Raw genomic sequence first — 25189 nt, forward strand, 5'->3', positions numbered from 1 at the left:
TTTTTTTTTTTTTTTACTTTTTTTTATTTTCTAATTTTCAAGTAATTTTCTTCTTTTTACTTACTTATTGCTATTTTGGGGGGGTAATTTCTCCTTTCGTTGCCTTCCTCCCATGTCTTTGAAAGAAAAAAGGCCAATTTGCTTGGGTTTCAAAGGGTTTAGGAAAGTAATGAATTAACTGCATCGGAAAACAAGAAGTTATCCCGACGAAATGATCTTATCTCGCAGCTAAGAAGGATTAAAAAGTGTCTGCTGATATACAATGTTTGCAAGAAGTTTTAATATGTTGCTGGAAGTTTTTACTGACCTCATTCTGATGTGTCTTCCTACAGCAGCAACAAGAGCTCCTGGCGTTGAAGCACCAGCAGGAGCTGCTGGAGCACCAGAGGAAGATGGAGAACCACCGTTTGGAGCAGGAGCTGGAGAAACAGCAGCGGGAGCAGAAACTGCTGCTGCTCAAGAACAAGGAGCGGGGACAAGAGAGTAAGTTTCAGAATCAGTAATGAAGCAAGATGGTAAATTTAGAAGCACTAAATCCTAATTTTGTCCACCAGAACACTAAAACAGCTCAAAACTTTTTTTTTTCCATATCCGATATATTAACATATAACCTAAAGTGCACAGTTGAAATTGAAAGGTCCAGTATGTAGAATTTGGAGAGATATGTTAGCAGAAATAAAATGTAGTATAATAAGAAAGATTTCTTTTGTGTGTTATCACCTAAAAATAAGAATTGCTGTGTTTTCGTCACTTTAGAATGAGCTGTTTCAACGTTTCCTCAACGTATCCAATGGTTTGCATGCTAACCTACGAAAAGGCGCACACAACAGTTTGAATAGTTTTCTATGCATTAGCGCCCAAGCATGTTACGTCCTTAAAGGGGCTTTCACACCACCACGTGGTTCTCGCCCTGACAACCGCCTAGCAGGTGCTGGGCGAGCGGCCCGTCATGTGACATGCCTACCATCATCGGAAAAACAGTGATTTGTAATGTGAGACTGTTTCATTCAGTGTTTTTAGCTGTTTTAATCACCTGGTCTGTTTGTATTGGAGATGAAGATATCTCTGCAGGTTATTTGGCTCCCCAAACTTTTAACTTGGAGAAGTTTCAGCTGGTTAAAATCTGCAATTCTTACTGCGAGCAGCCACCAAATCCCCCTAAATTTTACACACTGTTCCTGTAACCCTTTAAAACTTGTATTGACATTAGTTTAGAACAGCAACAAATACTGGAGGAAAGAAAATAAGAGAGAGCGGATGTTAGCGAGATGACTGTAGAAGGTTTGATGCCTCTTCTGCACTAAAGATACCAGGGGAAACAGAATAAGAAACAACCCACTGTTTTCACTCTTTAACCTGAAACTGCCTGCTGTCTGAATGTATCAGTAGATGTTTTCGGGACCCCCACACTCCACTGCAGACGATACACAAAAGTTGAGTTTCCCCTGTTTGGTGGGTCTGAACTGCTCAGCAAGAACTCTGCATTCAAAACGCTCCATGGTTGAAAGGACCGTTGAGATCAGTATTCACTGTGTGTGTGTGTGTGTGTGTGTGTGTGTGTGTGTGTGTGTGTGTGTGTGTGTGTGTGTGTGTGTGTGTGTTTACATGTCTGTGTATTTCCATTTTACTTGGAGAACCTGTGTATTTACCGTGGTAAACGAGCTGTATTAGCCGGTGGCCTTGGCGAGGGCTAAGCCAAGTTATTACCGCTGCCTGCTGGATGTCTCTCAACAGTTCATTGAAAGCGAGTGGACAGGAGTCCTTGAGAGCAGTTTACACACTATATGGAAAGTGGTTACAGATCCAGGCTGCATCCGTGTGAGTCGTGTGTTTGTGAATGTGAATTACTCATGTTGTGGGGACATAATTTTGCTTTCACAGTCACATTATGAGGACAAAATGCAAGTCTCTGTAATGTACATCAATACATTTCAGGGTAAAGACTTGGGTTAAAGTCAGGTTCAGACAAATTATGGTTAAACCTTTGAAACCTGAGCAGTTTTTTTTAAAAACAATAATGAGCAATGAAAGAAGAAATGTAAAAAAAAGAAGAAGGAAGAAATACGCGCATGTGCATTAGTAGAAGAGCCAATACAAAACGGCCTCTCTCTGAAATGACCTGTCATTGATCAGAGTCTCCCTTCACAAGCTAGAGTTTCTAAACCCTGAAAACATAGCAAAGAGGAGCTGCAGAAGTCTCTAAATTGAAATATGTTCAAAGTTTGTTTTGGGATTTTTGCTAAATTACATCAGAATAAAACTCCCTACCTCAGCTTTAATCCACTTATTGTGTTCTTAATGGATGATTAATTGCTTGGTCTTCAAATATCAGTTTTATAAAGCCTAAGGTGATGCCCTCAGACAGTACAGAACCCAAATAATTAATTTACACTTACAATAAAACAGAAAAAGGTAGCAATTTTGCAAAATGGAGAGGCAGAAATTTGATTGAACTTTTATCAAAATATTTTCAGATAGATTTTCTTCCAGTGGCTCTTGATAAGGTCATCGCCTGATATCGTACTCTGCTGTCCTCAATGTAATAAATCCAAGAGATCCCTGCAAAAAAAAAGTCAAAATTTGAGTTATTATAAAACTTTTGGTGGTTCAGTCATTACAAACTCATGCTGTTCAGTTAAATTTAGGAATCCTAAACTTTCCTGGGTGTGGGTTGTGGGTTTTTTTTATTTATTTCAAATGAAAAACTATTTGAAAGGAAATAAATTGTGAAAACTGGATGCTGAGTTGAAAATGTTCCTTGTTTGAGTGTAATTTTGGTGATTGAATCATTTCAATCATTCAAGTGCCCATAGTAACGCTGCTTTTTTCACAGGGCTGTGACAGTCAGTTGGTGCTACTAGTTATTGCACTTAAAACATGCTACAATTTTTAAATTGTAAAAAAAAGAAAAAAAAAATGTTGTTTTGGGGCCAGCTGGCCTATAAATCTCAATTTCTTCTTCTCTTTTTAGGTGCTGTGGCGAGTACGGAGGTGAAGATGCGTCTCCAGGAGTTTGTCCTGAACAAGAAGAAGGCGTTGGCCCAGCGGAGCCTCAACCAAGGAGGCCTCCACAATGACGCGCCCTACTGGTACCGGTGAGTCACAGTTATTTCTTGATTTAAGTAAGCTGAAGAAGCAAAGTTGAACCTTTAAAGCTGCTTTAAGATTGAACTCTCAGCTGATGATTTTAAACGGTAGAATACGGTAAAAGCTAACTTTAGATCATTGTTATTTCTGTCTGATTGCAGCTGAATAATGTATCATATGTGTCATAATCTATCAGTGAGCCTCCCGTCTTCCTCACCTGCCACACTGTGTGAGCCTGACAGGGTTATGAAACAGATACACTCACATTCACACACAGGAGGGCAGGATATTGGAAGCTGATGATAGGGGCTCTAACACTGAAGGCTCAGCCTTGAATGCTTATTGTAGCCTCTCTGCAGCCCTTTGCAGGTGTGTACACTTGCTGTTTCCTCTTTGTTCGCTCTGTCACGTGCTTTCATTGTGTGAGTAACATGGAAACATGGTTATGCAAACCAATGGAGGTTACTTGAATTAAATACTACATTTCTTTTTAGTATTTGTATTGCTTGTCTCAGATTAGAGGTTATTTGTCTCCCTGGTTTGCAGCTGTGGAGGAAATATTCAGGTCCTTAACTTATGTTAAAGTAGTAATGCACTAATGAAAATCTTGGGGATTGACTGATATGTTTTTTAGGGACGATTGTAAAACCGATTATTAGTAATCACCAAGACTCATAACTGATATTTGGAATCAGTATACATTTGGAATAATAATGAAAACCTTAGTGCATCCTGTTTAATTTCATTTTAAAAACCAACCAATTAGATAGTGCTGTTTATGGGATACTGAACAAGTCAGTGGAGAGATGACTGCAGACAAAGGCAGGAGATTCATTTATTTTATTGGCTATCAGATGAAAAAAAGGTGAGATGATCATAAAAATGCTGAATATTGCAGCCAATAATTGGTTGAGTAAAAAATACTAATAGCATCATGCTTTAGAAACTGATTATTTGTTTTGTATGAGAAAAAATTACAAACAACAACAACAGAAAATAGTTACCATCAGATCAGTGTAGTGGAGTGAAAAAGTACAACGGCTGATATGTATTTGAGTACAAGTATTGTAAAACAGTAGACTCTACAGTACAGTAGGGTCGGCAGGTGTGAAAATGTTTCAACCAGTTTGATAGTGAGCCAAACGTGGGACCAGTATACCAAATTGTACCACAGCTCCTGAGTGAAACATAATGACACCGTGTCTTACGTGTCCACGTAGCTGTCAGCTGTGTGCTTGAGATCAGACCAAAGACGTAGACGTTTAAAAAATGGGTTAATAGCCAACTTTCTCTCTCTATGTTTGTAACGTTACTGTTTTTAAACAGAAAAGACATGTTTTATATTGGAATATTTACTGGAAAGTTCATACTATATAGCTCAAGATGGCACTTTCAGCCAGTTAGGTCTCCTTTTTCATCAGCTTAAAATGTGAAGTGTTGTCATGTTGGCACAGGTTTAGCTTTTGTCCTCTCGTCACCCCAAAAAAACACATGCGCATTCTGGCAAACAAACACAGTGTGGCTGCTCAACCCTTCCAACTGCAGACACTGACATGAGCTCAGTAGATAATTTCACACAGCAGACAGTAACGGCTCAGTTAGTCTGTTTATAATCATAATATTATATTAATCACATTATGAAATTTGCCAGAACATTTGCATAAAATCATACAGTTTTAACTTCCTACACCACACTGTAACAACAGAGCCGCAAATCGTCACAACGTGCAGTAAATACACCAGACACTTTCCACTACCGCTGCTGAAATAGCTAAAAAAAATATTTTAACATCGTAGTTGAGCGTTGGACATAATTTCCTAAGTATTTTCTCAATGATTATGCATTTCATTCGGCACAATAAAAGTACTAACACCATAAAATGCAAACACATAACAAGATAAACAATGTTACATAATCTTGATGTGTGACCCAATGAAACACCCACAAGCACTGACTTTCAACAGCTCAAAGTAATACAAACTTTCTCTTTCTATATCTGCCCGTCTCTCCTCTTCTATGCCTTTCTCTCTCCACTCATTGGACTCATCTGCCCCCTCAGTTTTGGAAGAGATGCGTGTGTACATCCGCTTGTCAGGAACATGCATTTGGTCCGAAGCCAGCTCGGCTTAACTTTGCCTACAAACACCACCTTATTCTGTAGGCAGCGAGCAGATGGCAGCACATGTCTGCGGCCCTGCCAAAGGATTTGCATGATGCGTTAATCATACAGATCTTTGACAGCCATGAAGTTAGTGACTTTGTTTCGGATTACTTGTGCAGTCACATGTCCGCATAGTTATGAGCCTTGTCTCATATGATTTTGTGATCTTGATCACACCTTTAACACTGTGTTTTTGTTTTGCAGCAAAACTCAACATAGCTCTCTGGACCAGAGCTCGCCTCCACAGACTGGTGTTTCCACCTACAATCACCCTGTGCTCGGTGTCTACAACCCCCGGGACGACTTCCCACTGCGAAAGACAGGTACATCACACACTTACACACTTCGTTTTGGATGTGCAGAGCTGTCTATTTCACATTCAGAGAGGATTACACACACACACACAACTGTAACGCCCAGTAGCCGCTATGCAGACTCACGTCTAGCATAATTTAGACGGCATCAGAGCTCTGCACCATTAATCACATCCACATTAGGCTGTCAGGGTCTCCCAGCGTACCCCACATGAGAGTGTTAGAGAGAGTAGAAGCGTAGGTGGTTCAAGAGTTCAATAGAGTGAGAGTTCGATCGAGGGAGAGAGGTTTTTTAACATTTTAGCACCTGATGTTTATTAGATTTTAATAGTTTCTTATCCTCAGGGGTTGTTTTAAATCAGCTGTTGTTCTGCAGCGTCTTTAGAAACTTGTTCTTAACACTGACAGTGCTAATAATTACAGATTATATCAAACTTGCTCTTTTTAGAAAATAATTTAGAGAGGACAGTATATGTATTTAGCTCACGTCCTTTCAGATTTGAGGCTTTCAGCAGCAATCTGTTGTTTGCTGTTGTACTCTTCTGTGTTGCTGGACCTTTCTGCTGCCTTTAATTTGTTTGATGATTGCATAGTAAAACTACCTGGCTCTGACAGATCCTATTTGAGGGCTGCGTCTGTTGGGAACATCTCTTCAAGCAGTGCAACAATTACTTTTGGGGTTCCCCAGGGTTCTGTTCTCGGCCCTTTATTGTTTTTAATCTGCATGATACCTCTGGGTCAAGTAATTCACAACCGCAATATTTCTTTTCACTGTTATGCTGATGATTCACACACAGTAAACCCATTAGACCTCTGTTCTGTTTACTCACTGTCTTGGACATGCAATATTTTTTATGTTAAATGCTGATAGGAGATGTGGCCGAAAACAAATATAGAACATGCAAGAATTGATCCACTACTAATGGGTGTATGCTACAAAAATGAAATCTTTCTGTGTTTTTTCATGACGCAAACTCTTATTTGTGTCTTTGTGTCCATCCATTTAACTCATTATTTGTTGCACTTTATAAAGATAGCATACCCTATGCAATTTGAGCCCCTTTCTGAACCCAGCTTTTAGCCACATGATAAATTTTGGTGGCAGACTGAATTTTAGCTTCGTAGGACGCTGTTTTTTTTTTAAGATTATTTTTTGGAGGATGGAGTAAAACCAGCGGTAGCGGCACAAGGGGTAGCGTGAATCAGTCAGGTGAACCACACCGCCGTCAACTGGCACTTGGATGTTCGGATGAATTTCTGACATGTCAGAAAGTTCAATCAGCCATTGTAGGCTCTTGCACAGTTGAAGCAGAGGGCATGAGTCGATTCCCCAAGACCCTGCCTTTCAATCAATCATTTGTACATTGTAGCGGATAGCCGGCTAGTTTGTTGATGCGACTGACTTGCTAACTCGTGTGTGTGTGTGTGTGTGTGTGTGTGTGTGTGTGTGTGTGTGTGTGCATGATAGAGAAAAATTGACTTTTTAAGCCTTTTTGGAACATCTGTCTCTCCATCGTTGTGAACCATATCACTGCTAACAAGCAAACTTCTGCCTTTCTCCAACCCCTGAGCTTTCAAACAAATCTTTATTGACAGTTGTCAATAGACTGAATGGTCCAAATGAGCCGTCTAACAGTTTTATGGCCTATTTTACACATACAGTGTGAGCACTCGGGTCGTGGATTGATGATCGCACATAAATCGGCTTTACATCGCAGACAGTTTACACGTACAGTAGGAGATGGAATTAAACAACACCTTTAAAATGGGCTCAAATTCAGTTCAGTGTTTGCCCATCTGAAGAAATCAACTGATCTCTTTCATCTTGTAAAAAAACAAATTTCAACTATATTCTGGTCCAACAGGAGGTCGTAAATACTCTGGGGGCTTCTAAGTCTGATTTGAATTTCACAGCAGCCATTTATTAACTCAGGAGCCTCAGCAAGAATGAATCAATTTCTTTAAATTACACTTTTATTCCTGTTTTTTATGCCCAGACATGCACCTCATAATTATTTGCTGTATTTTCCAAGAACTCAATTGACCACCTTGATCTTACAAAAACAGGAGGCAGGGTAATTACATGTCCTGATTTAAACTGGCTTTAAATTAGTTTTATTTCACTTTTACTGTAATCTTATTGTCCTTTATCTGTCCAGGACGTTGTAATCTTGTGCTGTACATAAAAGTGAACGCAGAAACACTGCTGTTTCAAGCAGTGACTGTACCCATGCAGAGAGCACCATGTTTTCTTTTAAATGGGTGACAAATCTTGTCAAAAGTAATTTCAGCGCTGCGGAACGTACCACTGGAATAAAATTTCCTTGCAGCCTACAATCTAACGTCTTCTGGCTTCAAAGTACAGAAGCCTCTACAGAGTAAAACCAGCTGTTTGCAGTGTGTTTTTGTCAGGTGTGTGTACAGCTCTGTGTGCGTAAAGTGAGAGTGGTGTGTGAGGTGGTGTAGCAGTGAAGCAGCGGTCGTCTTACAGTGCAATTATTCACTTAGCGCAGCGGCGGCTGCAGGCGGCTGCAGCCAGCGCTCCAGCCCTGTTGACTCTGCCGTCGGGCTGCTGGCTGCGACGGCAGATAGACCACAGTTGACACTGGCCCACACAGCCACATTCCACCCCGGGAGAGAAGAGAGGGAGGAAAGAGGAGAAACTGAAGAGTGAAAAGGGAGGGAAGAGGAGACCATACGACAGTGATAAACAGGAAGATGGAGAGAGGAAGATGAGACTGGGAAAGCTTTTGGTGGCTTCACTGACCATTTAAATGACCTCAAAACACTTTTTTTTTGTCAAGCAAAACCAAAGCGGAGCAACAGAACAGGAGAGTACAGACCAGAGGAGCTTGCAAGCAGGATTTAACCATTTGAAACTTAAACACACTGGTCTGTGCTCTTTCAAAAACATTAGGGGAAGGCAACTCAACAAGATGTAGCCCAAATATTAGCAAAAAAAAAAGTAAAAAAGCATTTAAAAGCTTTTATTGTAGTGGCATATTATGTTATGTTTCAAAGCCCTGAGGTAGACAAAAAATGTTTGTTTTTTTTAGATTATTTTTTAGCTTTTCATGTCTTTATTAAAGCACAGCTTTAGAGTGACAGGAAAGGGGGATGACATGCAGCAAAGGACTGCAAGCTGGAATCGAACCTGGGCCGCTGCAAAGGATTCAGCCTACATGGGGCAGACACTTTAAATGTTGATAATGATTTAGCCACTATAATAAAGGCTTTTTTATTGTACTTCCCCCACGTTTTTCTCACTTTTGTGCCTGGATTTCCTTCCTAATCAACAAGTTGTGTCACATTTTCCATGAGCACCTGACCTACCTTTTATTATACAGAGCATCTCTCCTTCTTTCTAAGTACAAAATAGACAGAAAATATAGTTTTCTGAATTTTCTTTCCATTAAATAATTTTTTTTCCAATAGTGGTCCCTTCTTTTTGAAATCTAATTTTCAGGGTAGTCCCTTGTCACTTTTTACTTCTTATTTTTAACGTGGTCATTGCCCCTTTCCCCCCATGTTTTCAAAAGAAATAAAACCAATTTGCTCTGGTTTCAAAGGGTCAAATACCTTCTGAAACGCATCTAAAGGCAGCTCAAGAAAACTGATGTCACTCCAGGTTTCAAAGGGTTAAACTACGTCCAGTAAGTGGTAAAATTATGCCACACTCCCGAGAACTTGCTGCCTGTAGAGAAAGGGAAAAAAAGGCGGGAAGGTTGCAGGGAGCGAAAAGATCGTCCCTGGAGTGTCAGTTCGTCGCTTGCTTTCTATAAGGCTGAGGATTGTGAGAGAGGAGAGAACCTGTGCCACCCTGATATTTGCCCACAGCGATGACGTGCTTTGCGGGGTTTACTTATGGTAATGCCAGCTCCGGAGAGGTTAGAGGCTCTTTTATATCACCGCCGGGCCATAAAGCAGAGGACTGGCACCCAGGGCTCCCAGCAACGGTCAAAGGAAGTAACAGCGCTCTTTTGTGCATCTCCCATCTCGTCTTCTACATTTTAGAAATTTAGTGAAGCCGTTAAATCTCATCCAAAGCACAATGAGAAAAGCGCGACAACAGATTAATATAAAAATGCTTTATGACAGTAATTGGATACAGCTCTGATACGGTGTAAGCAGAGTGAACAGTAAACAGTGAAATAAAATTACAAACAGTAATGCTGAATTATGAGCTGCATCGCTCACTTTCAGTCCAACTAACAGTGAAAAATACTGTAGAAGAAGGATATTACAGAGTATAAATACACTGAATGGATACTGCTGAAAATATGCAGACCATAAAAAATATCAAAAATGTCAATCTTAAAGGGACAGTTCACCTCAAAATCAAAACTACATATTTTTCCTCTTACCTTTTTATTTTTATCAGTGTAAATTGTTTTGATGTGAGCTGCAGAGTGTTGGAGATATCGGTTGAAGAGATGTGGGGATGATGCATGATATCAGCAAACCTCCCATTAATTTTTACTTTATCTTGTGTGTGTTTGCCCCTTTTTTTTAATCATTCTGTGCCCCATCTCTAAATTTGCACTTTTTGCAGGTCCATGAACGCAGTGCAGCTCCTCATGATTTATTTTTATTCCTCAGTACCAAATTGAGATGTTTTATTTGTGGTGGCTGCCACGAATAAATGAATGTGTGGAGACCCTGCTCATGATAAACATAAGCTGCATTTACACTGCCTGTTCAAGGTGGGAATCTCACACCGTTATGCCGCCTCGCCGTTCTGTATATGACGTCTGACTTTGTTGCGGCCCTGTAGCACAATCTCTGTGTTCAAGCGCCTATATAGAAAGAGAAAGCGGGTGGATGAGTGAAATAATGCGCTGCATATGGCACAACAGTGAAATGAGATATTACCCATTTTAAATAGTCAACTTTGCATTAAAGTTGCAGTGATTGGGCAAAATTGCAACGCCATGAAGAATTCACAGAGATTCGCTGAATCTGTGTCAGTTGCTGCAACATGCTGGAGGGACGGCCTCATGACAAAATGTGATCATCTGAATGTGTAGTAGGAAAAGAGTTGCGTGACAAGAGGTGTTTCCTGGAAAAGTGGAAGCCTTTAAAATCATTAACTGTTCATATACAGTGAACATTTCAGGGTGAGAGAGCATCACATACAATATGCCTTGTCTGGAGCATGTTCTTACATACACATGAATGCCTCTGAAAGATGAAGACAGGGTGGGAAAATTTGAGGCCCTTTGACTCTGTGCTCTTTGATGAGGCGGAGGTAGGCATACTGTTCCTGTCTTTTCACTGATGAGCAAATGTGTCTTTTTGTAGCCTAACTGGGGCAGCCAGCCCTTCACATGGACACAATGGCACATAGGCAGACTGGTACTGTACAATACATGGCGTTGGTTGATAAGCAGACTGAGAAGCCCATCCGAGAATACAAAGCAACATGCGGCTGTCTGAATGCAGGATGTCACTCACATATGCAGCCTTTAACCTCTGCTGTGAGGCCCATGTCAACATGCCGACAATGCTCCATCTGTGCATTGATATCATGTATCTTTGCAAGTGCTCATGCTTCCCTACTGCGTGTAACCAAGCCTTTACATTTGCACAAAGTAGTTCAAAAAAGTGATCAGTTCATGTGGAGGTCATGAACTAAAGGTATGAGTTCTAGTTATAGACTGCAGTAATATTCATGAATGAATTTGAACACCACCTTCTATCTTAAAAGTTGTCTTTCTGTTGGTACCACCTTCAGTTTTTTCTTCAGTCGACTCAAAGAGCAGTGAAAACCTCTGTCCCATCCATTTTGTTTCGACTCTCCCTTTTCTCTCATGATTTGGGGTACATTTACACTTTTAAATTTTGTTTTCGAAAAACCTAATTAGTCCTCCTCAACAGCCTAATTACTGTCCCTATTTTCTCACTACAGACACAGATATTCCTCAGATAAAATCGTGGCAAAATAGCTTTTATCATTTCACATTAATTGCTGGAACTTTTTTTGTTGTGACATCAAGGTTGTAATATCATATATTCAGCCTTGATCGTGACCAGAATTGTGTAAAAAAATGTCCTCTTTAAAGTCTGCGTGAAGTAAAAAGAAAGGTGTTCTGAGTTTGTCTTGCTGCAGAAAACATGTGTTATTAACCACTGAGCCAAATTTGAGTGATTAACCCTTAGGGCCCCCTTTAATATTACGCACACTCGCCTTGCTCTGCACACAAAATGCGCTTTTTAAATCAAGCTTTAAAAAATATTATACATTAATATTATTCACTACTTTCATTGAGTTAATTCTTGAACCAACATCAGTCCTAATCATAAATATTAAATATTAATACATTTTCTGAATTAAATCATTTAAATACCAAGTTTTTAGATTTAAAAATTCCCCACAAAAACTGAATTATTTTCAATATACGCCACATGCAAAGGTGTTTTTTTAATATTATTGTGACAGCCTGGGATATGTTAATGATTTGCAGCAACATCGACTGTGTCTGTTGTAGGTGCTGCAAATTTCACTTTTTCTGTTAGAATATCACAGTATAATGGTATATGGTAAAACAAGTCAAAAAGTCAAGTTTTTGATCTTAACTTAATTTTGACAAAATCTTTAGTCACAGTGTTTTGGCTTTGTTAGGTAGAGTTGTCCATTATACCCTGTTTATCTAGATTTTTGTGGCCCTCAGTTTTATTTTTTACACAATACTTTGTCATCTTAATTGTTTCCAAAGATCTGAAAATCAGATTCAGCGAAAGGCAGCTTCAGAAATGTTTATTTGTAGTAAACTGTCTCTACTGACATTAGTTGGTCTGACTCCATCTGGACTGATTTCTCTCTCCCGCTTTGTGCTACTGTACTTTCACACTTTGTTCACACTCCACTGTTTTCCACACATCTATTTTTACCTGACACTGTGAATGACAGCGAGTGCTTGATGAATGTTTCTTAAAAGGTTTTTTTGAGGAAGTTTGCAGCAGGTAGAGAAGCGTTTCAGTATCTGTCCGCTCAGTTTAAAAGAGATATATTAGCAGATTAATGTGGTTATGTCATTATCAGTTAGTGGATTTAGCTTTCCTGTGATGATTAAAAATGGGATAATGAATAGTGAAATTATCTCAGGCTGCTGATTGGCAGAGTATTCATTATCACTCCTTATTATTCATATTTTGACACTGAGCGTGAGCCTCCATGGCCGGAGCAAAGGTGACATGCCGTTCCCTTCTCCATTGAAAACTCTGTGACAGCGTTCACAAAAGACCAGAAGGCCTTTAGGCAATCAGACATGGCTCCCAAATTGGAGGTAATTGCTTTTTAGCCGCAGTGTCTTTGGGAAAGTGGCTCAGAATTTGGCATGTTCAGAAAGCACTTAAATAGGCGGGAGGAATCGTACAGTGAATGAGCAGCGGCGTGTAACAGTTTGTCCACCAAACAGGTTTCGTAACAGAGCGGCTCTGTGACAGATCGATGTGCGGAGCTCCCAGTTTAAGCTGAAAGCCTGTGAGACTGTAGCTCAGGTAACTCTCCCCCCTTTGGATTGATTGGTCTAAAGCTGCACATCTGTCTGTTATCTGTTAAACATCAAGGAGGCCTGGCAGGGGTGTTGGCGTCTGAGCTTGAGCTGCAGGAATCAAAAATCACCCAGTTATCAGAGGTGATAGAAGATGCTTATGTTGTAATTTAATAGCTGACCCCACAGGGAGTCATTTATTTGCACAAATAACACAGCAGAGTTTGACTTTTCTCAGGCTGCGACAAGAACCAGTGACACACCTCATTATGAGTACAACAGGTAATCAGACAGACACAGGTGCGGCTCCCATTTAACAATCATTAACTAAGGCTACAATTAGTCTTCTCATAGTCTGTTTTAGTCAAACTTTTCTGCTTCCCTTTCAAAATAAAAGTTTTTGGCCACGTCTTGTTGACAGAATCCCATAAGTTGTTGACGCAAGGCATTTTATTTTAAATTATTTTCAGGTACGTGTAGTTGAGAATGCAGGGGCTGAACAACTTCATAAATGAGCAGAATATGTTCTTATAAATGTGGAAATACAGCACCCATAGCAGCAGGTGGCCCTGTAGAAGCGCCACAGCAACAACGCTGAACACCACAAGCATGAAACACGCTGCAGTTCGGCGAGGTTGCCATCATGCACATCTTATGCAGCCAGTGTGTTTTGGTGTGCCGCTAGCTCAAAACTAATTTACTTAAGGAAATCCCAGAATTGGGAAAAATAAAGTTAAATGTGGTTCTTAATTTTGCTCTTCGGAAGTGGAAAAGGTGGTGCATCAGTAAAAGTTTTGTAATAAATTATGAGAACGTGAGCTTTGTGAAATGAAAGGAGAGGCTGATGCTTCTTTAGATGGTATTTACTGATTGTCAAACCCCCTCCTCATCCCTGTACCTCATGATAATCATGTTTTTACGCATTATTCCAAACTGGTGTATGTTTGGACATTGTTTTAGGCATCATTCCTGCTCCGCTGGACAGAGCAAATTCTTTTCACCATGAACTGTATCAGTGTATCATTCAGACTATGAACGAATGAATGAATGAATGAATGCATTAAAATGTTTGGCTCGTCTCTCTCCATCCCTCCTGCAGCCTCGGAGCCCAACCTGAAGCTGCGCTCCAGGCTGAAGCAGAAGGTGAGCGAGCGGAGGAGCAGTCCGCTGCTGCGTCGTCGAGACAGCCCCATCACCACCGCCAAGAAACGCTCGCTCGACATGGCGGGTGAGCAACACACTCACACAAACATACAGTTGTCAGATGTTCAAAATGCTGTTTTATTTACGGCTGCGGTATTTTCCTGTGACTGTTTGATTCGTGTGTGTGTGTGTGTGTGTGTGTGTGTTGTGTTTAGACTCTGCGTGTAGCAGCGCCCCCGGCTCAGGCCCAAGCTCCCCGAATAACAGCTCCAACAACATCCCCAATGAGAACGGCATCACTGTGTCAGTCTCCAACAACTCGGAGGTAACACACTCATAACTATGATACATGAATTTGCTGATACATTGAGCTGTTATTAACTCACAGACATAAAAAACATTCTGTGAACTCTTCACTTACTGTACATTTTCTACAGTTTATTCTTGAAGTCCTACTTTCATTCTTTATTAAAAGGCAGTTCTAAAACCCTCAAGTCCTCAGCAGCATCCTGGGAGTTACGACTCATAAGGATTTGCAGTTTTTTTTGCTTTTACTGGAAGTTTTAGCATCAAGTGACGGCCAAGGTGCTGATTAATTTCTCCCCTGCAGCAAATAAAACAGTTGGGAAACACTAAATACTTTTCATTTTAGCATAAAACTTGCCAACATTTAACTCTTTGAAAGCTGGATTGCTTGCAGTTCACTTGTGATGCATTCAGACGCCTTTCACAAGCATTTAAAACCTTTGAAACTTGAGCAAGCTGGTTTGATTTCTTTTACACACATGTAAGAAAGGCGCAGAGGAACTTGCCAAGAAACATCCTGTAAATTGCAAGAAATCAGTGAAAGGGGACAAGAAAAATAATTTAAAGAGATAGAGGGAGAGAAAGAGAGAGATGATTAATGATTAAGAAAAATGATATATTTACTGTATAAATATCTTTTTAATTATAATTATATATTTGAAATATATTTTAATAATAATATTTTAAATATTTGTACATTATGTTAAAGAAAAAAATACATAGCATACATACATAGCATATCAATATTATTTAAAAAATGTATTTTATTTTTTTATTTTTTCAGGTACTTTCCTTGTTTCTTTTTCCTTTTTTTTCTTTTGCTAAATTTTCATGAATTTTTCATGTAACTTTAACTAATTTCTTGCTAAATCTTTGAGTCTTGTAGAGCTGCTGTTTGCCTTTTTCTTGTGGAGTTAAAAGAAACAGAACATGAACAATAGACAGCCTCGGTTCAAACGTCTTTGCGTCTAACATTGGGAAGCAGTCTTTAGTTTTCCTGCACACGTATCAGGAGCTAACCTGCAGAAAACTCACGACTTTGTGCTGTAACTTTTATTCTTGTTTTTTATACTTGTCTCAGTTTGGTTTGTATTTTCTGTTTTCTCGAACTTTGATGGCGTATTTAACTGTGTTTAAAGTGTCCTTTTAGAATGTGATTTTTTAGCACTTTGTCTCTCTGCTTTTGATGTTTTATGCAGAGCACTTTGAATTACCTTTTTGCCAAAATATGCCGTATGAATAAACTTGCCTTGCCTATGAGATGACCCTTAATAAGCCAGAATTATGAAAAATAAACAACGCTTTCACAGAGAGTGCATTCACCTAAATTATAAACACATTTTGCTGCCTTTTGCTGTCAGAGTTGCTGTGCTCTTTTACAGGTGCTTTAAATAGCTTTTAAACTTTGCAGGCGATAGCAGGTACAAAGGCTCTGAGTGAGGGATGATGGGTCTTCAGCAGGAGGACGGCCAAGGAGCTGGCGAGATGCTATTTGTGGCAGCCATTAGGGGCACTCAGGTGGTGTGGAGGAGGCTGATGGCCGTGACGCCAGCCGGGTGCAAACTCTCCTCACGTGTGGACGTCGGCTGGTGGCGTGGTTTTGCTCGCTTGCTGTCCTTCTTCCATGATTCAGTTAAATCATTTAAATGTGCTTCCCAGGCGTCTCTGGCCCAGAGGCTGTGCAGCGGTGCTGAGCGGGGCTCCGTTAACCAGCTGTCCCTCTACACTTCACCATCCTTACCCAACATCACCCTGGGGCTGCCCGCCACTGCCACCGCCACTGCTGCTTCCAACGTAAGGAGGAATCTGCTGCCAAGCTGGTGGAATTACTCGTATTTATCTGTGAATCTGGAGTGTGAGCATTTATTTAAAATCTCCCTGCTCTGCTTCTTTTGAAGGTGACCTCGGCCCAGCAGGATGGAGGTCTGCAGCCGGCGCTCTCCCTCAGCCCTCCCTTCCTCTCCGGTGGCCACTTGACCCCCTACCTGGCGGAGGCTGGAGCGGGAACGGGCGGGCACGGCGCGCACAGTCCGCTGCTTCAACACATGGTGCTTATGGAGCAGAGCCCGGCACAGAGCCCCCTGGTGACAGGTAGGAAGAGTTTTTGTGCCTTAGAGACGGCGATAACCGGGGCCGGAGGCATTATATTTTATGGGTTGTCCATCTGTACTAGGGCTGCAAATTGTCAGCACTTTGCTTAATCGATTAATTGGTAAATTAACAATCCATTAATCGTTATTTGAAGAAAACATAAAAACTTTTCTGATTTCAAACAATGCCAAATGCATTTTTTCCTCAGTCAAAGCTAAAATTTATTTATCACTGAAATTTTACATGTTCTATTAAATCCTTAACGACCGATTAATCAATCATCGATTATTGTAATCATCTCTAATCTGTATGTACATTCTTGTGAACACGATATCTCAAGAACACCCCGGGGTCACAATGTCCTCATAAAATGTGTTATAACTTTGGTTATATAGCAAACGGTGCTGATTGTATGGATCTTCTGTGCTGCCGTGTGGAAAATGTGAGTGAAGCATCCATGTTTTCTTACTCATTAATGTAAACTGTAAGTGCATGTTGGCTGGTGAACGGTGGCAACAACCGGCAGTGGGACTTCCAGTTATAGTAGTTCTGATAAAAATTGAAAGTAATGAGATAAAAAACAGCAAATCACCAAACACAACTGTGACTAAAAGTATTATTCAGCGTTGAGATGTGTGTCCATGGTACACAGTGTGCCCCCTTACGCTGACAGACGTCCATTCACAAGCTCAAACTAATGAGCTCCTTTCATATGTCAGCGTATGCGACGAGAGTGTGACACGGTTTCATTGTGCGCCCTTTCCCATCAGCTCATTCATTGACTACCACTTTGCTGCTATTTTCAGCGGGGCACTCGCAGTGAATGGGCAGTGACGCACAGAACAGACGCATGCATGCACAAAAAACTTACGGAGATGGACGTGTGCACGCCCACACATGGGCCTGAGCAGACAGTGAGTTTTCACAGCCCGGATGAGGGAAAGTCATGTTTTTAGCTCCTCCATAGCTCCACTATACCACTTTGTAGGTATGCATCGAGCTTTTCCAGAAACAATTTGCAAACACTCTGCTTGTCAAGTCATTTTCTCCGATATTCACTCAGAAATCAAGCTTCTCAGATCATTTACCCGGCTCCACTGAGTCTGTTTTCTCCTCACCCGGACGATGCGCCGTAAAATGGACTAATCTGTTCACTTCTTCCTGCTCGTATCATCACAATAGAAGAATCGCAGTATGGCAGCACAGATGGCAGTTTTTATTTGGTTCACAAATACATCTGCTGACTAATCTTAGGTCCAACACTAAGAAGAGTGAAAGTAGGAATCCATGTGTTGATGGGAACGAATCATATATTTATCTGGCATTTTAGGATTTTGGCTGGAAGCTTCATCAGGACAGCTTTTGATAAAATATCCTGGTTTTCTTCACTGTCATCTGACCTCTCATCCTGGTCCTGGCTCAAAATGAGGTCATGGCTTCAGCCAGCTCAAGCATCACTTTTTTAAAAGCAACATATTTAAGGAATTCTTATGATTATATGCATGTTTGAAGTGATTTTGGTGACACTACATTGTATAAGAATGTTTTAAAATATTTTTTTCCAATGAAGAATCCCCCAAATTATGCAAAAGCACATTTTTCAAAATTTATTTTTGTAGTATAAACCAAAGATTACCATTGATGTGTGATTTATTACAATTTATAAAAATGAAGTTACTGAATGTTTTTGTGGTAGTCTCTCTTTATGGTGTTGTACTTTGTAGACGTTTCCTGCACATAGAGCGCACCGTTATTTGTCCAGCTCAGAGGACGGCTTGTTTTGATGAAAATTAGGTTATTTCTCGTTTACTTGACTACAGTTGGAAAAAGGTGTTGTTGTGTGTTTTAACAACATTTTCAGGAAGTTCGAATATCTTTCTAACTTTACTGACTTGCCAACTTGTGTTTAAAACTCCCAACTGACGGCTGAAGATGAAAACTATTTTAAAACATGGAACTGTAGAGAGAAGGAGACTAATGATGAAGTCTGTCTTTCGTGTCTGTAGGGCTGGTGACAGCTTTTTTTGCTGCGGTCCAGTCAAAAACAGACAGCTCTTTTCTACCTCTTTGGCAGTTTTGGTAATGCCTTTCCTGTTGCACTGTGCTGATTATGATACAGTGCCACTACAGCAGCGTAATAATGCAATCGCACTTACAAACAGCAGATATCCACCAATTGCAGATCTTGTTATGAATTGTTATCCATGAAGACACCCCTCAGAGTTTTGGCAGGGTAAAATTGGACACCACCTCATAATTCTCTATGAAGGAAAAACGCTGCTCAGTGTGGCTCAAAAAGACAATGAAAGCTTCTCCTCACTGTATGACCACGAGACGGTGTGTTTCGGGTGTTCTGGAAATGACATGTTTCTTTAAAGCAGTCTCCAAAAGAGGCCTTGCAGACACAGACATATGCATCACTAAGACACACAGTCTAAATACTTCATAAGGTTCGAGGTTGTGGAGCGGCGGCAAGTCAAGTTATTATCAAACACTCGTCACGGAGAGCTGCAGCTTTCTTTAACAGCTACATGACTGAAAGTAGTTTGGGCTCAAGACCTACCTCCCCCATATGAAACGTTTTGTCTTTTATAGCATAAAAGGCCGATAACATCTTATAGTAGAAATGGAGCTGCGCTGTCACTGAGGTCACTGACATGAAATCTGACCGTGACTTCTGTGTAGCCAAACCTTTAGAGATATATGTGACTTTTCTGCATTAAAATACCTAAAAATGAATAGAGCAGTGTTATTTGTGTTGTTGAGTTGTGTTCTTCAATTAGAAATCTGTCATTTTAATCGGTGACAGTTTGTTTCATTTGGTCACTGTTGCTTGTCAGTGGCGTCATATCCCCTTTGCATTGCCTGCGTCCAGTTTGAAGCCACTCTTTTATGATGCACTTTGCAGATATTTGTTGTTTTCAACTATATATTTTAACTAGATAAAGGATTTAATGATTTACTGATTTGTAACATAAAACTGCTTTATTCAGTGTTTTTACCGGTTTAAATCACGTGATCTGTATTTTTGGAGAGGAAAGGACTTCTGCAGGTAATTCAGCTCCTGGTAAAATCCTCCTAAATTAACACAGAAGGAATCCTAACTGGAAGAAACTGACTGCAGCATTAGCGGCAGCTTGGCTCCTGGTCCTGCTGTGCCAAACAGTGTGTGGAAGCACTGATTTTTAGCATGAAACTCCTTTTGTCAGTGTTTTTGCCAGTTTAAATCACCAGGTTTGTTTGTTTTGGAGAAGAAGAGACCTTTGCAGAAAATTGGGCTCCTGGTAGAAACCTCATAAACTGACTGCAATGACAGCATTGCTCTGCATTTTACTATTATTTTGACAGCACGTCGTATATTTAAGTGTACACAGATTCTAGAGCTTTTATTTTTTGATTTAATACTTGAAGAAAGAAAGCTCCCCTGATGGATGCCAGTTTACGCTCTGTGGTCTTGTGCTTCACTTCCTTATGTAACCAAAGTCCTCCCTGTTTGTGTCCCAGGTGTCAGCGGCCTCTCTATGTCACCAGCAGCCTCCATGGCCAAGCTGCAGCGGCAGCACCGGCCCCTGGGAAGGACGCAGTCGGCCCCTCTGCCCCAGGGGAGCGCCGCGCAGGCTCACGCTCAGGCCCTGGCCCTGCAGCAGCTGGTGGTCCAGCAGCAGCACCAGCAGTTCCTGGAGAAGCACAAGCAGCAGTTTCAGCAGCAGCAGCTCCACATCAACAAGGTAAAAGAACTTTTCTCCCGTCCTCTCTGTTGCCACAGTGGCAACACTTACATGCACACCAATATTTCCCTGTTATTCCGAACATGACAATATCCTGAATTCGATGTGGGTCGTATAAACAGCATATTCCGTGTAAATATTCAGAATTTAGTTCAGTTTCTGATTAAGACATGTGGAATATGCCGACATGTTTTGGTTTTAGGAGCGTTATTTAGGCATGCATGCAGCCAAATCGGAATATTCGTCTCAACCGTGTTTTTTTACTGCAGTTTGTGACACCAACCGGACTGTTTGCGATGTTTGTTGCCATGGATACGTTGTACACAAACCAACATGCCAACAGTTTGCAAAGCTATGGGGTTGAGATGTATGTAAAAGAAAATCCTAGTCTGAAGGAGAAACACGCCTGCTTTTAAACTTTTTTAAAGACTTGGACATCAAGAGGTTTTGGGATATCACCGACCTTTTCAAGAAGATGAAGGAAGAGAAAAGGGCGAGTCAAACAAGTCTGCCACCGGTAGAAAAAAAATCTTATTTTGATGCAAAGAAGCAACATGACAAGCAGCTTTTCCATATTTTGATGTGATAAACAACATGGTAATTCAGTTCTCTTCAGTTCAATTCAAATCACTTTATTTGTTCCTGAGGGGCATTAAAAGGCACAGAGAGTAGCACACAGAAACAGGACAGCTTACGCAGAACAATTAACAGAAAAAAGGAATAAGACACAAAGAAGATGAATTGCATTGCTTTTGGCAAACCTTAATGATGTGATTTCTAAAGTGCACATATTTATTAAAAAGTTCAGTTACAAACGAGTTTATTTGAAAAAGTTCATGTTAGTGCACATCAGTCGAAGTGTGCACAAATATTAATTTTTATTAGACATGCAAACAGTTTACAGGAATATTGTAGGAATATTGTCTTTTTAGTAAAAACTGGACTATTGTGTGGATGTAAACACACTCACTGTTGTTAAAGTAAAACAGGGAGACTTTTCTGTGACTGTCAGGCTAAAAATAACAAATCTTAAAGTGGAGCACGAAGCCTCCAGTGTGCAGGATTTTCTAAACTCCCATGATTCAGTTTGAATGCAAATGAAGATCACTGTACTGATGGAGGAGGCCACAGATCTGACATCACATTCAAATAAGCTGATAATGAATTAGGGCTATAAGCCACCGTGGGCCAGCACAGCAGCTGTAGTGTAGTTGTTTGTGTAGGCGGCAGCCAGTAACACAGCCAATAACGTGTTCACTGTGGAGTCTGTGAAGTCCTTGATTTTATTCTGCCGCTTTCTTTTCCCTCTGTAGTATTTTTGTTTGCGAGTAGGCGGAGGCAGGTATGGGTTAACGTGTATAGCAGTGTGTGTGTGTGTGTGTTTGCATCCACGTCTCTGTGACCGTGGCCGAGACAGTTGCCACGGACTGCGAGGTAAATGTGCGCTGCCATGGCAACAGAGCGGAAGCCCGTGCCTTATATGGTCACGGAGGAAAGCGAGCAGCCGCCGCTCTGGACGGCTTTACCTATTCGAGCAGAGTACTCGCTGGAGGAGAGGTGGGTGGATGAAACAAGGGATTTCCTCTCCTCCTCCTCCGCCTCCCCCCTGCTCCGCTCTTCTCTCACTCCCTCCATATGTTTCAGAGCTCTCCAGCGGCAGCTTTTCACACAAACATCTCTATAACAGCCTCTGGCACGTCAAGGACGGATTCACAGGGAGTTTTTGTGAGGACAAGAATGAAAATCTGCACTTCAGACAATGTTTTATTCTGTGAATTGAATCAGACTACGAGATGTTACTCTCAATTCTTTGATGTGAGCAGTGATGTCATCTTAACTGCTTTTTAGAAAATAAAATGACAGCAGTTCTGATCATCTTTTAATCCGGTTTCAAGTCCTCATTTATGAGGATATGCTGTTTCTCCACGTAAAGTGATCAAAACTGAATATATTTCAGATTGTCAAACTAGGGATACACATATCCGATGTTTTCTCTACTGTTTAGAGTCTGATACAAAAACATTATATAGAAAACAAGACAATAAGAGCTCTCTTTGTCTTAAATTTAAAGGAACAGTTCAACACTTGGAGGATTATATTTTTCTGTCTTCCATTTTTCTGTCTTTCAACCTGCACAAAAACTAAAGTGTAATAAAAGGACAAGTTGTGGTTTTACTTTAGGGTGGGTTGTAAAACAGATTATTTTGTGGTTGGGTGCCGTGATTAACGGAAAGTCTTTGGGTTTTGGAGTGTTGGTTAGAAAAAAAAAGATGTTATGTAATGCACTTTGGGTCCTGTGAAATTAAAATGGCATCTTTAACATTTTATAGATCAAATAATTCATTATTGAAGTGCTTGAATTTTAATAAGGGGAAAAATCAAGTACTTGAATACCTTGAAAATAGCCCCTTTTCATGCCTCCACACCAGCGATAGCTGCCACCAGAAACATTATATTTTTGGGAAGTCCATTCATTCGGCAGTCCCATGCGATATCTCAAGAACACCTTTAGGGAATGTCTTCAAATTGGCTTAAATGTCCACTTGAACTCACAAAGGGGTCTTTAGGATTTGGTGGTCAAAGGTCAAAGGTCATTGCTCCCTTTTGTGTGTCTCATTCTCGTGAATGCGATATCTGAAGAAAATATTGAGGGATTTTTTTCAAATTTGGCACACATGTCCACTGGGACTCAGCAGTGAACTGACTAGTTCAACAAAGTGCTTGAAACATAAAAATGAACACATGCTGTCTTATGTTGGGACCATTTTTTTGTTCATCAAGAATCAGAAATTGCTCTGCTTTTTCTGTATTTAAATCCACATGTCTCCTGGCGTGCTCGCCCTCTCTGTTTTTCTTGCCTTAACAATGTCCCACCTGACACTTTAGTTTACTATTACTTCGCTCAGCTCTTAAAACCCAGCAAAACCTGTTCAGCTACATGCTAAACTTAGCATGACTTCACTTTAACAGCCTGCTTTTTTCTGTGTGATTTGTTTTCCTCTCTCCTCAGCTGATATCTGATATAAAAGGGCCACTGAAAACTAAACGTGAAACTTCAGCTCCACCTGATGTTGTTTCATTGCACTACTTTGAGATAGTCCTATCATAAAGATGACTTTTCATCATTGAGGTGACAAGTCTGTCCGTTTCAGGCAAACACAGCGGCGGCAGGCAGGGGGAAACGCCTCAGTTGTAGTGAGTTTCTATGGTTACGCCAATGCCCTCGCTCTGAAACTTTATCTTGATTGCAACTTTTGGAAGGGCGAGAAAATAGCGCATTAAAGTTATATAAGCAACATAGCGCTGAAATGTTTAGTTGAGGATTTTATGTCGTTATGGCTAAAAAGATAAGTAACCATTTCATGAAAAAAGAGACTAAACAAATCATTTCTTTGTGTTCAATAAAGTTAGATTTGAAAATGAAGTATTTGCTATGACTTCAGTCATACCAAATACTTCATTTTCAAATCTAACTTTAAAAATAGTGCTTGAAAAAGTACTTGAAACAGAAAAATCCACACATTATTTATCAATTTAACCAAAAGTGTCACTCACAGAAACGTTTTGTCTTTCTTTTGTCATGAGGGTATTTTATTTTTTTCTCTGATTTATGATGTAACGACAGACACTGGCTGCATTTGTGATCATGAGGGAAGGATCAGATGAAGAGGAGGGAAAGTGGAGCAGAGGAGGGCAGCAGGGTCGAGGGAGGAGGTGAAAAATGGGGGAAGAGGAGTTTGTTTGGATGCAGGAGAGACAACAACAGTAGAGTAGAGGAGGGGGAGTTGATGAGAGCTGGCGAACGCTCTGACGTCAATGCTGCACCAGATCTGTGCCAGGGGACCCAGCAGCTCACAGCTCTGGGAAACACACACATACACACACACACACACCTGTAGCTCACTCCTGAGACTCCCAGCACACCCTCCTCTGTCTCACTGCTCTCTTCACATCATAAACACTCACACACTATAGAGGCGAGTACTCCGCAGCCTTGAATGGCACTTTGAACGCTTCATGTCAGCGAGAGTGAATGAACACACAACTGAATCACCGCTCGGTGAACAGCAGGCCCCCAGAATGAGTCGATGAAAAGCAGCACAACAGGGAGTGTGGAATGTCTCTGTTCGACGAGACACATTTTGCCCCGGAGTACAGACGGCAGAGCGGCCACTCACATTCAATTACGACGGCTAGGTTTGAAATGAGCAAGACACCCAATCTGACTGAGTAATCCAAATTAAGCTTGTTAAAAGAAGAATGCTCCAGAGAAAGGAGTGATTTGCCAGGAATTTGATTCAGAGGAGAGCGCGCCCGTTTTGTTTGAATGCAGCCGCACACGTTGGAGGGGATTTGTCACATCCTGCTGTTCGATTGTGAGTAAATTTCACATCGGAGCATCATCTTTTTCTCCCCTGCGGTGTCACACAGATGATGACCAAGCCCAGCGAGTCGCCGGTGGGCCGCCAGCACCAGAGCCACCCAGAGGAGACGGAGGAGGAGCTGAGGGAGCACCAGGACGGAGGTGCTCTGCCGCCGGGGGTCACCATCAAACAGGAGCCGCCCGACCCGCAGGAGCTGCAGGAGGAGGCGCTGCAGCAGCACAGGGAGCGGGAGAGGCAGGCGGAGCAGGAGCTGCTCTTCAGACAGGTGGGGAGCTGGAGAAGTTAAATCTGCTGTGAAGAAGCGTAGGCTGAGAGAATCAATACGAAGTTTGGGAAAATTGATTCGGCTCTAATGTATTGTGTTCCTGGGGAAGTCCTGAAGAGGTGAAAACTGAAAAACAGACACACAAATGTATTCAAAGGTGTCAACATGCTCCTCTTCATGTGTGACATTTTCAATCATGCTTTTTAATGTTTCCA

General features: G+C 41.0%; 1 pseudogene; it reads left to right on the forward strand.

Moving 5' to 3' along the window:
- Positions 1-25189, forward strand: part of LOC121962721 — a 78641-nt pseudogene that overhangs the window by 40310 nt on the left and 13142 nt on the right.

The sequence above is a fragment of the Plectropomus leopardus genome, chromosome 24, assembly GCF_008729295.1.
Source record: "Plectropomus leopardus isolate mb chromosome 24, YSFRI_Pleo_2.0, whole genome shotgun sequence".
Lineage (NCBI taxonomy): Eukaryota > Metazoa > Chordata > Actinopteri > Perciformes > Serranidae > Plectropomus > Plectropomus leopardus.